This window comes from Hippocampus bargibanti, linkage group LG15 (genome assembly GCF_051943395.1).
Source record: "Hippocampus bargibanti isolate YZ-2025 linkage group LG15, ASM5194339v1, whole genome shotgun sequence".
Lineage (NCBI taxonomy): Eukaryota > Metazoa > Chordata > Actinopteri > Syngnathiformes > Syngnathidae > Hippocampus > Hippocampus bargibanti.
In genome coordinates, this window is record NC_142748.1 from 3,582,618 (window position 1) to 3,591,664 (window position 9,047).

At 44.6% G+C, this 9,047-nt stretch overlaps 2 long non-coding RNA genes across 5 annotated transcripts; both read left to right on the forward strand.

The window, feature by feature from the left end:
- The first annotated feature begins 2,152 nt into the window (after positions 1–2,152).
- Positions 2,153–3,981, forward strand: LOC148887113 (uncharacterized). 2 transcript variants are annotated; one of them, XR_016117541.1, is made up of 5 exons: positions 2,153–2,168; positions 2,341–2,532; positions 2,810–2,947; positions 3,098–3,198; positions 3,340–3,981. It is a non-coding gene; the product is annotated as an uncharacterized LOC148887113 (long non-coding RNA). The 2 variants fall into 2 exon arrangements; XR_016117540.1 differs by lacking the exon at positions 2,153–2,168 and having other exon boundaries at positions 2,215–2,532.
- A 2,468-nt stretch (positions 3,982–6,449) lies between these two features.
- LOC148887114 (uncharacterized) lies at positions 6,450–8,329 on the forward strand. 3 transcript variants are annotated; one of them, XR_016117526.1, is made up of 5 exons: positions 6,499–6,516; positions 6,689–6,880; positions 7,158–7,295; positions 7,446–7,546; positions 7,688–8,329. It is a non-coding gene; the product is annotated as an uncharacterized LOC148887114 (long non-coding RNA). The 3 variants fall into 3 exon arrangements; XR_016117527.1 differs by having other exon boundaries at positions 6,450–6,880; positions 7,158–7,312; XR_016117525.1 differs by having other exon boundaries at positions 6,461–6,880.
- Positions 8,330–9,047: the final 718 nt, after the last annotated feature.

Below are 9,047 nucleotides of genomic sequence, written 5' to 3' on the forward strand. Positions count from 1 at the left end.
GAACTGGAGTCGTCCGGACCGCAGCCAAAGTTTTTGACCACTCAAACATTGCACATGTTTTTTTGCAAATTTTGATTGGTAGTCATGAGTACTAACATGTTTTTTGCAAATAAATTCAATCTCAAAACAGGAGGTTTTAAAATGCGACTTGGTCAAATGGTTTAAGACTAAACTTAATGTCCAGGCGACTCCTGTTCGAGTCCCAGCTCATCTGCTGAATTTATGCACAGATATGCAGGTGTCAGTGGGAATCGAACTGCAGATGGCCAGGCCGCAACCAACCTTTTGACCACTCAACCATTGCAGACATGTTTTTTTGCAAATTTTGATCGGTAGTCACGAGTACTAATATGTTTTTTTGCCAATAAATACAATCTGAAAACAGGAAGTTTTTAAATCCGACTCGGTCAAACGGTTTAAGACTAAACTTGCTGTCCAAGCGACTCCTGTTTGAGTCCCAGCTCACCTGCTGAATTGATGCACCGATATGCAGGTGGCAGTGGGAATCGAACTGCAGATGGCCAGGCCTCAACCAAAGTTTTAGACCACTCAACCACGACAGCTGAGCTTTTTTCTGGAGTTTTATCGGTAGACACGAGGACTAACATGGCACACTTGATGTATTTCCTTGATTTGTCCGCCAGGCGGCGCTTATTCCTCATTAAACTAGATGTAGTTTTGTTATTTGTCCGCCAGACGGCGCCAATTCCCCATTGATATATGGCTTCCGGGCCAGCAGAGGGCGATATGCGTGGTTGGCTCCAATCAAATCACAACAAGACGAAGAAGAAGCAGCAGCACAATAGCGGAAGATATAGATGTAATTTCTTCGTTTGTCCGCCAGACGGCACTTATTGCCCATCAAACTAGATGTAGTTTTGTTTTTTGTCCGCCAGACGGCGCAAAATCATTCCTTCTTCTTTGGTATTTAATCCATCTCCTCTCATTACAGCCAACAATTAGCGCCGTCTGGCGGACAAATTCAGGAAATACACCGATTTCACCCTGTCGCCCCCAACCTCCGGAGAGCTGTAAATTCCATTCAGTTTGCTTGCCGAGGGGCGTTTTTGTTGCCAAGAGGCTTCCGGGCCAGCAGAGGGCGATATGCGTGGTTGGCTCCAATCAAATAACAACAAGACGAAGAAGAAGCAGCAGCACAAGAGCGGAAGTATTTCCGCTGTCAACAGACCAAGTCCTCGTTGAGTAGTTTTAACTTTTTAAACTGACTTTTTGTCATTTGTCCGTGAACGTGGATGATTTAGGAGCACGATTACGATACGTTGCGCCAGTTATTTAGCACGCCTATCGGTCGCCCTCAGCTCTCAATCAGAGTGTTTGACTCGAATGTTTGTTGTGGATGTTTTCCACATTTCCCAAACTATTCACACAAATGCATCCGTGACTTTTTTCACTAACGAAAAATACTGTACGAGCTCTTCATCCGATAGAATAGCAAGCGTCTTAGTTTTTGATTCAAAGGAAGTTGCTGTACTTTAGATGTGTGAAAGAAAGTGTGCAACGTCATGAAAAATGATTCAAATGAAAAATAAACAACTTTTTCCTCATGGACAAAAGATTTTAACTTGGCACTTTTGTTTCCCCTCCCTCCCTCTTTAAGGTCGTTTTTTTGGGCTAAAAACGCCTTACTATACATGGTCGGTTTTTTTTTTTTTTTTGGGGGGGGGGGGGGGGGGGGGCTAAAAACGGCTTACTATACATGGTCTTTTTTTTTGGGGGGGGGGGGGGTTGTTTGTTTTGTTTTCAGGCCAAAAATGCCTTACTGTACATGGTGGTTTTTTTGGCCAAAAATGCCTTACTACTATACATGGTCTTTTTTCAGGCCAAAGATACCTTACTATACACGGTCGGTTTATTTAAGGCCAAAAACGCCTTACCATACATGGTCGTTTTTTAGGCTAAAAACGCCCCACTGTACGTGTTTTTAAGGCTGAAAATGCCTTACTATACGTTTTTTGGGGCTAAAAACGCCATTCCATTCGATTTCGTGCCAAATGTCTTTGCGGGTGTTGGCCAGGAGAGGGCGATAAGCCCAGTGTGGTCCAAACCACCACCAACAGAAAAGCACAAGAAGAAGCCGCAGAAGAGCGGACCGCCCCACATCCGCTTCAACGAGCAACTATTTCCGCTGTCAACAAGCCAAGTCCTCGGTGACTCGTTTTAACTTTAATTTTTAAATGTTTCATTTATCCGTGAATGTGGTAATGTGGGGAATTTAGGAGTACGCTTATGATACTTTGTACCAGATTTTTGGTGGGTTCTTTGACAAAAATGTTTTTGTCCATACGTCATTGGTTTTTCCTATTACGTCTTTCCGCCCAGGCCGGAAGCGGATGTTTTCCCAATGCTGAGATGTGCTAGCATGGATGGTTAGCTTCTCCTCCGACAGACCGAGTCAACAAAACCCGAGCAAGAATGGCAGACGGCGACGAGCTCACTCAGATCGAGTTTCTATCTTTGGTGTCCAAAGTGTGCGCGGGGACAACCGTCTTGGAACCAGCGACAAAGATTGAGGTTTGACCACCACGCCGAATAATCGAGCTATCCTGCTAAAGCTAACGTCGCTCCGAGCTTGCTCGCTAAAGCTAACGTCGCATCTGCTAATGTTGACTTGTGCCATTTCGTTGTTTTGCATTTTCAAGTTCAAAGTTAGCTGTTTTTTGCATTGTGCATTGGGGCTCTGCTACCTTGGGCGTGATAAGGTGGTTGCATGCTTGTAATTCATCCGAATGAGTCATTAGCCTCCCGTAAAAGGAACCGACATGTGAAGTTGTTGTTGTTGTTTTGGCAGGACTCTCTCATCTCAAGTTGTTCGGGCTTATTCAGACCATGAGCTGGCGTGAGAGAAGAGGATGCACAAAACCGGGTTAGATTGATTCGCTGAAGGGGTAAAGAAGACCCATGCCCAAGTCGTCCGTCCACAATGAAGGTAGTCATCTTTTTTAAGTGAAAACGTCATCTTTTTTTTTTGCAAACGATTTTTTAAAGACAAAAGGAACTCATGAAAAGTCCTATAATATATTATGAAACTCTGATCTGTTGTTCAACTGATTTATTTCATATTATTTTAATTACATAGGCCTGGATGAAACTGATGGAACCACCGTAGGAGGGACACCCACCCAGCAAAAGAAGAAAGTTGGCACGAGGTGACTCATCAAAGTTCGCTTCAGAGGTGTGGTAAGTTTTTTTTTTTTATCCTCAAAAAGACCATGTATAGTAAGGTGTTTTTTTTAGCCGAGAAAAAGAGCATCTACACCTCACTACATGTGTATGTAGTGAGGTGTTTTTATTGTCCTTTCTCACAATGCCATTCTTTAGGTTGTACCAGTTGCACCTGCCTGCTCTTGAACCCTGCACTTCTGCACTGCCAGTTTCTGCCCTATCCACTGGACCATGGGGGTACGGCTGATTTCGCTCAAAATTCATGTATTTATCATGCGATGCCGCGTTGACACTTAGTATAGTATTACTGGCAGGTTCTCGGCGCTTCGCGCCTCGAACCTGCACAAGCGAGCTCGCTTCGCTCGCTCGCATGACACACCAGAACCTGGCTCGCTCGCTTCGCTCGCTCGCTTGTCAGTGACCCTGGGAGGACCGTGAACTCGCTCCAGCGACCTCGCTTCGCTCGGTCGCTTTCGCTTCGACTGCTGGTTTCGAGCCCGTGCCGCGCAGTCGACACCCTTGTACTTTTCCCAGCGGCCCACGGGGCCCCAATTGAAAATGTGCTTTGTTCGCTTATATCTTATTCTGGAGGTCATTGATTGAACAAAAGTACAAATTGGACATGTTGCCCAGTGCTTGAATTGAACCCAGCACCTTCGCATTGGGAGTCCATCACCTTAACCAATAAGCCATGGGCACCACTAGTTGGTCTCACTTATGTTCTATTGTTATATTCTTGTGTGAAGTACAAAAAGACTTAGAATAAAAACTTGTCTGTTCTCAGACCGCCAACTGAAACTCTGGTGTCTTTGCTTGTGTCTTATTCTGAAGGTCATTGATTGAACAAAAGTATGAGTTCAATCCCAGAGCTGGGATTGAACCCAGCACCTTCGCATTGGGAGTCCATCACCGTTAACCATTAAGCTAATTGTGCTGACAACTTCCGTCTGAAATGGCATACTTCAGTGATCCACAGGGTGTTGCCTATTTTAATGGGTATTGGATATGCGGACAAATATAACATCCAAATCCAAAGTTTGTAAATCCGAGTTAGTCGAGTGCTCTAAGACTATACTTACGGCTCGGAAGACTTGTGTTCGAGTCCCCTTTTCTGCTCACCTGAAATTATGCAGACAATTGCAGGCGAGAGCGGGGATCGAACTGGAGTCGTCCGGACCGCAGCCAAAGTTTTTGACCACTCAAACATTGCACATGTTTTTTTGCAAATTTTGATTGGTAGTCATGAGTACTAACATGTTTTTTGCAAATAAATTCAATCTCAAAACAGGAGGTTTTAAAATGCGACTTGGTCAAATGGTTTAAGACTAAACTTAATGTCCAGGCGACTCCTGTTCGAGTCCCAGCTCATCTGCTGAATTTATGCACAGATATGCAGGTGTCAGTGGGAATCGAACTGCAGATGGCCAGGCCGCAACCAACCTTTTGACCACTCAACCATTGCAGACATGTTTTTTTGCAAATTTTGATCGGTAGTCACGAGTACTAATATGTTTTTTTGCCAATAAATACAATCTGAAAACAGGAAGTTTTTAAATCCGACTCGGTCAAACGGTTTAAGACTAAACTTGCTGTCCAAGCGACTCCTGTTTGAGTCCCAGCTCACCTGCTGAATTGATGCACCGATATGCAGGTGGCAGTGGGAATCGAACTGCAGATGGCCAGGCCTCAACCAAAGTTTTAGACCACTCAACCACGACAGCTGAGCTTTTTTCTGGAGTTTTATCGGTAGACACGAGGACTAACATGGCACACTTGATGTATTTCCTTGATTTGTCCGCCAGGCGGCGCTTATTCCTCATTAAACTAGATGTAGTTTTGTTATTTGTCCGCCAGACGGCGCCAATTCCCCATTGATATATGGCTTCCGGGCCAGCAGAGGGCGATATGCGTGGTTGGCTCCAATCAAATCACAACAAGACGAAGAAGAAGCAGCAGCACAATAGCGGAAGATATAGATGTAATTTCTTCGTTTGTCCGCCAGACGGCACTTATTGCCCATCAAACTAGATGTAGTTTTGTTTTTTGTCCGCCAGACGGCGCAAAATCATTCCTTCTTCTTTGGTATTTAATCCATCTCCTCTCATTACAGCCAACAATTAGCGCCGTCTGGCGGACAAATTCAGGAAATACACCGATTTCACCCTGTCGCCCCCAACCTCCGGAGAGCTGTAAATTCCATTCAGTTTGCTTGCCGAGGGGCGTTTTTGTTGCCAAGAGGCTTCCGGGCCAGCAGAGGGCGATATGCGTGGTTGGCTCCAATCAAATAACAACAAGACGAAGAAGAAGCAGCAGCACAAGAGCGGAAGTATTTCCGCTGTCAACAGACCAAGTCCTCGTTGAGTAGTTTTAACTTTTTAAACTGACTTTTTGTCATTTGTCCGTGAACGTGGATGATTTAGGAGCACGATTACGATACGTTGCGCCAGTTATTTAGCACGCCTATCGGTCGCCCTCAGCTCTCAATCAGAGTGTTTGACTCGAATGTTTGTTGTGGATGTTTTCCACATTTCCCAAACTATTCACACAAATGCATCCGTGACTTTTTTCACTAACGAAAAATACTGTACGAGCTCTTCATCCGATAGAATAGCAAGCGTCTTAGTTTTTGATTCAAAGGAAGTTGCTGTACTTTAGATGTGTGAAAGAAAGTGTGCAACGTCATGAAAAATGATTCAAATGAAAAATAAACAACTTTTTCCTCATGGACAAAAGATTTTAACTTGGCACTTTTGTTTCCCCTCCCTCCCTCTTTAAGGTCGTTTTTTTGGGCTAAAAACGCCTTACTATACATGGTCGGTTTTTTTTTTTTTTTTGGGGGGGGGGGGGGGGGGGGGGGCTAAAAACGGCTTACTATACATGGTCTTTTTTTTTGGGGGGGGGGGGGGGGGTGTTTGTTTTGTTTTCAGGCCAAAAATGCCTTACTACTATACATGGTGGTTTTTTTGGCCAAAAATGCCTTACTACTATACTTGGTCTTTTTTCAGGCCAAAGATACCTTACTATACACGGTCGGTTTATTTCAGGCCAAAAACGCCTTACCATACATGGTCGTTTTTTAGGCTAAAAACGCCCCACTGTATGTGTTTTTAAGGCTGAAAATGCCTTACTATACGTTTTTTTGGGCTAAAAACGCCATTCCATTCGATTTCGTGCCAAATGTCTTTGCGGGTGTTGGCCAGGAGAGGGCGATAAGCCCAGTGTGGTCCAAACCACCACCAACAGAAAAGCACAAGAAGAAGCCGCAGAAGAGCGGACCGTCCCACATCCGCTTCAACGAGCAACTATTTCCGCTGTCAACAAGCCAAGTCCTCGGTGACTCGTTTTAACTTTAATTTTTAAATGTTTCATTTATCCGTGAATGTGGTCATGTGGGGAATTTAGGAGTACGCTTATGATACTTTGTACCAGATTTTTGGTGGGTTCTTTGACAAAAATGTTTTTGTCCATACGTCATTGGTTTTTCCTATTACGTCTTTCCGCCCAGGCCGGAAGCGGATGTTTTCCCAATGCTGAGATGTGCTAGCATGGATGGTTAGCTTCTCCTCCGACAGACCGAGTCAACAAAACCCGAGCAAGAATGGCAGACGGCGACGAGCTCACTCAGATCGAGTTTCTATCTTTGGTGTCCAAAGTGTGCGCGGGGACAACCGTCTTGGAACCAGCGACAAAGATTGAGGTTTGACCACCACGCCGAATAATCGAGCTATCCTGCTAAAGCTAACGTCGCTCCGAGCTTGCTCGCTAAAGCTAACGTCGCATCTGCTAATGTTGACTTGTGCCATTTCGTTGTTTTGCATTTTCAAGTTCAAAGTTAGCTGTTTTTTGCATTGTGCATTGGGGCTCTGCTACCTTGGGCGTGATAAGGTGGTTGCATGCTTGTAATTCATCCGAATGAGTCATTAGCCTCCCGTAAAAGGAACCGACATGTGAAGTTGTTGTTGTTGTTTTGGCAGGACTCTCTCATCTCAAGTTGTTCGGGCTTATTCAGACCATGAGCTGGCGTGAGAGAAGAGGATGCACAAAACCGGGTTAGATTGATTCGCTGAAGGGGTAAAGAAGACCCATGCCCAAGTCGTCCGTCCACAATGAAGGTAGTCATCTTTTTTAAGTGAAAACGTCATCTTTTTTTTTTGCAAACGATTTTTTAAAGACAAAAGGAACTCATGAAAAGTCCTATAATATATTATGAAACTCTGATCTGTTGTTCAACTGATTTATTTCATATTATTTTAATTACATAGGCCTGGATGAAACTGATGGAACCACCGTAGGAGGGACACCCACCCAGCAAAAGAAGAAAGTTGGCACGAGGTGACTCATCAAAGTTCGCTTCAGAGGTGTGGTAAGTTTTTTTTTTTTATCCTCAAAAAGACCATGTATAGTAAGGTGTTTTTTTTAGCCGAGAAAAAGAGCATCTACACCTCACTACATGTGTATGTAGTGAGGTGTTTTTATTGTCCTTTCTCACAATGCCATTCTTTAGGTTGTACCAGTTGCACCTGCCTGCTCTTGAACCCTGCACTTCTGCACTGCCAGTTTCTGCCCTATCCACTGGACCATGGGGGTACGGCTGATTTCGCTCAAAATTCATGTATTTATCATGCGATGCCGCGTTGACACTTAGTATAGTATTACTGGCAGGTTCTCGGCGCTTCGCGCCTCGAACCTGCACAAGCGAGCTCGCTTCGCTCGCTCGCATGACACACCAGAACCTGGCTCGCTCGCTTCGCTCGCTCGCTTGTCAGTGACCCTGGGAGGACCGTGAACTCGCTCCAGCGACCTCGCTTCGCTCGGTCGCTTTCGCTTCGACTGCTGGTTTCGAGCCCGTGCCGCGCAGTCGACACCCTTGTACTTTTCCCAGCGGCCCACGGGGCCCCAATTGAAAATGTGCTTTGTTCGCTTATATCTTATTCTGGAGGTCATTGATTGAACAAAAGTACAAATTGGACATGTTGCCCAGTGCTTGAATTGAACCCAGCACCTTCGCATTGGGAGTCCATCACCTTAACCAATAAGCCATGGGCACCACTAGTTGGTCTCACTTATGTTCTATTGTTATATTCTTGTGTGAAGTACAAAAAGACTTAGAATAAAAACTTGTCTGTTCTCAGACCGCCAACTGAAACTCTGGTGTCTTTGCTTGTGTCTTATTCTGAAGGTCATTGATTGAACAAAAGTATGAGTTCAATCCCAGAGCTGGGATTGAACCCAGCACCTTCGCATTGGGAGTCCATCACCGTTAACCATTAAGCTAATTGTGCTGACAACTTCCGTCTGAAATGGCATACTTCAGTGATCCACAGGGTGTTGCCTATTTTAATGGGTATTGGATATGCGGACAAATATAACATCCAAATCCAAAGTTTGTAAATCCGAGTTAGTCGAGTGCTCTAAGACTATACTTACGGCTCGGAAGACTTGTGTTCGAGTCCCCTTTTCTGCTCACCTGAAATTATGCAGACAATTGCAGGCGAGAGCGGGGATCGAACTGGAGTCGTCCGGACCGCAGCCAAAGTTTTTGACCACTCAAACATTGCACATGTTTTTTTGCAAATTTTGATTGGTAGTCATGAGTACTAACATGTTTTTTGCAAATAAATTCAATCTCAAAACAGGAGGTTTTAAAATGCGACTTGGTCAAATGGTTTAAGACTAAACTTAATGTCCAGGCGACTCCTGTTCGAGTCCCAGCTCATCTGCTGAATTTATGCACAGATATGCAGGTGTCAGTGGGAATCGAACTGCAGATGGCCAGGCCGCAACCAACCTTTTGACCACTCAACCATTGCAGACATGTTTTTTTGCAAATTTTGATCGGTAGTCACGAGTACTAATATGTTTTT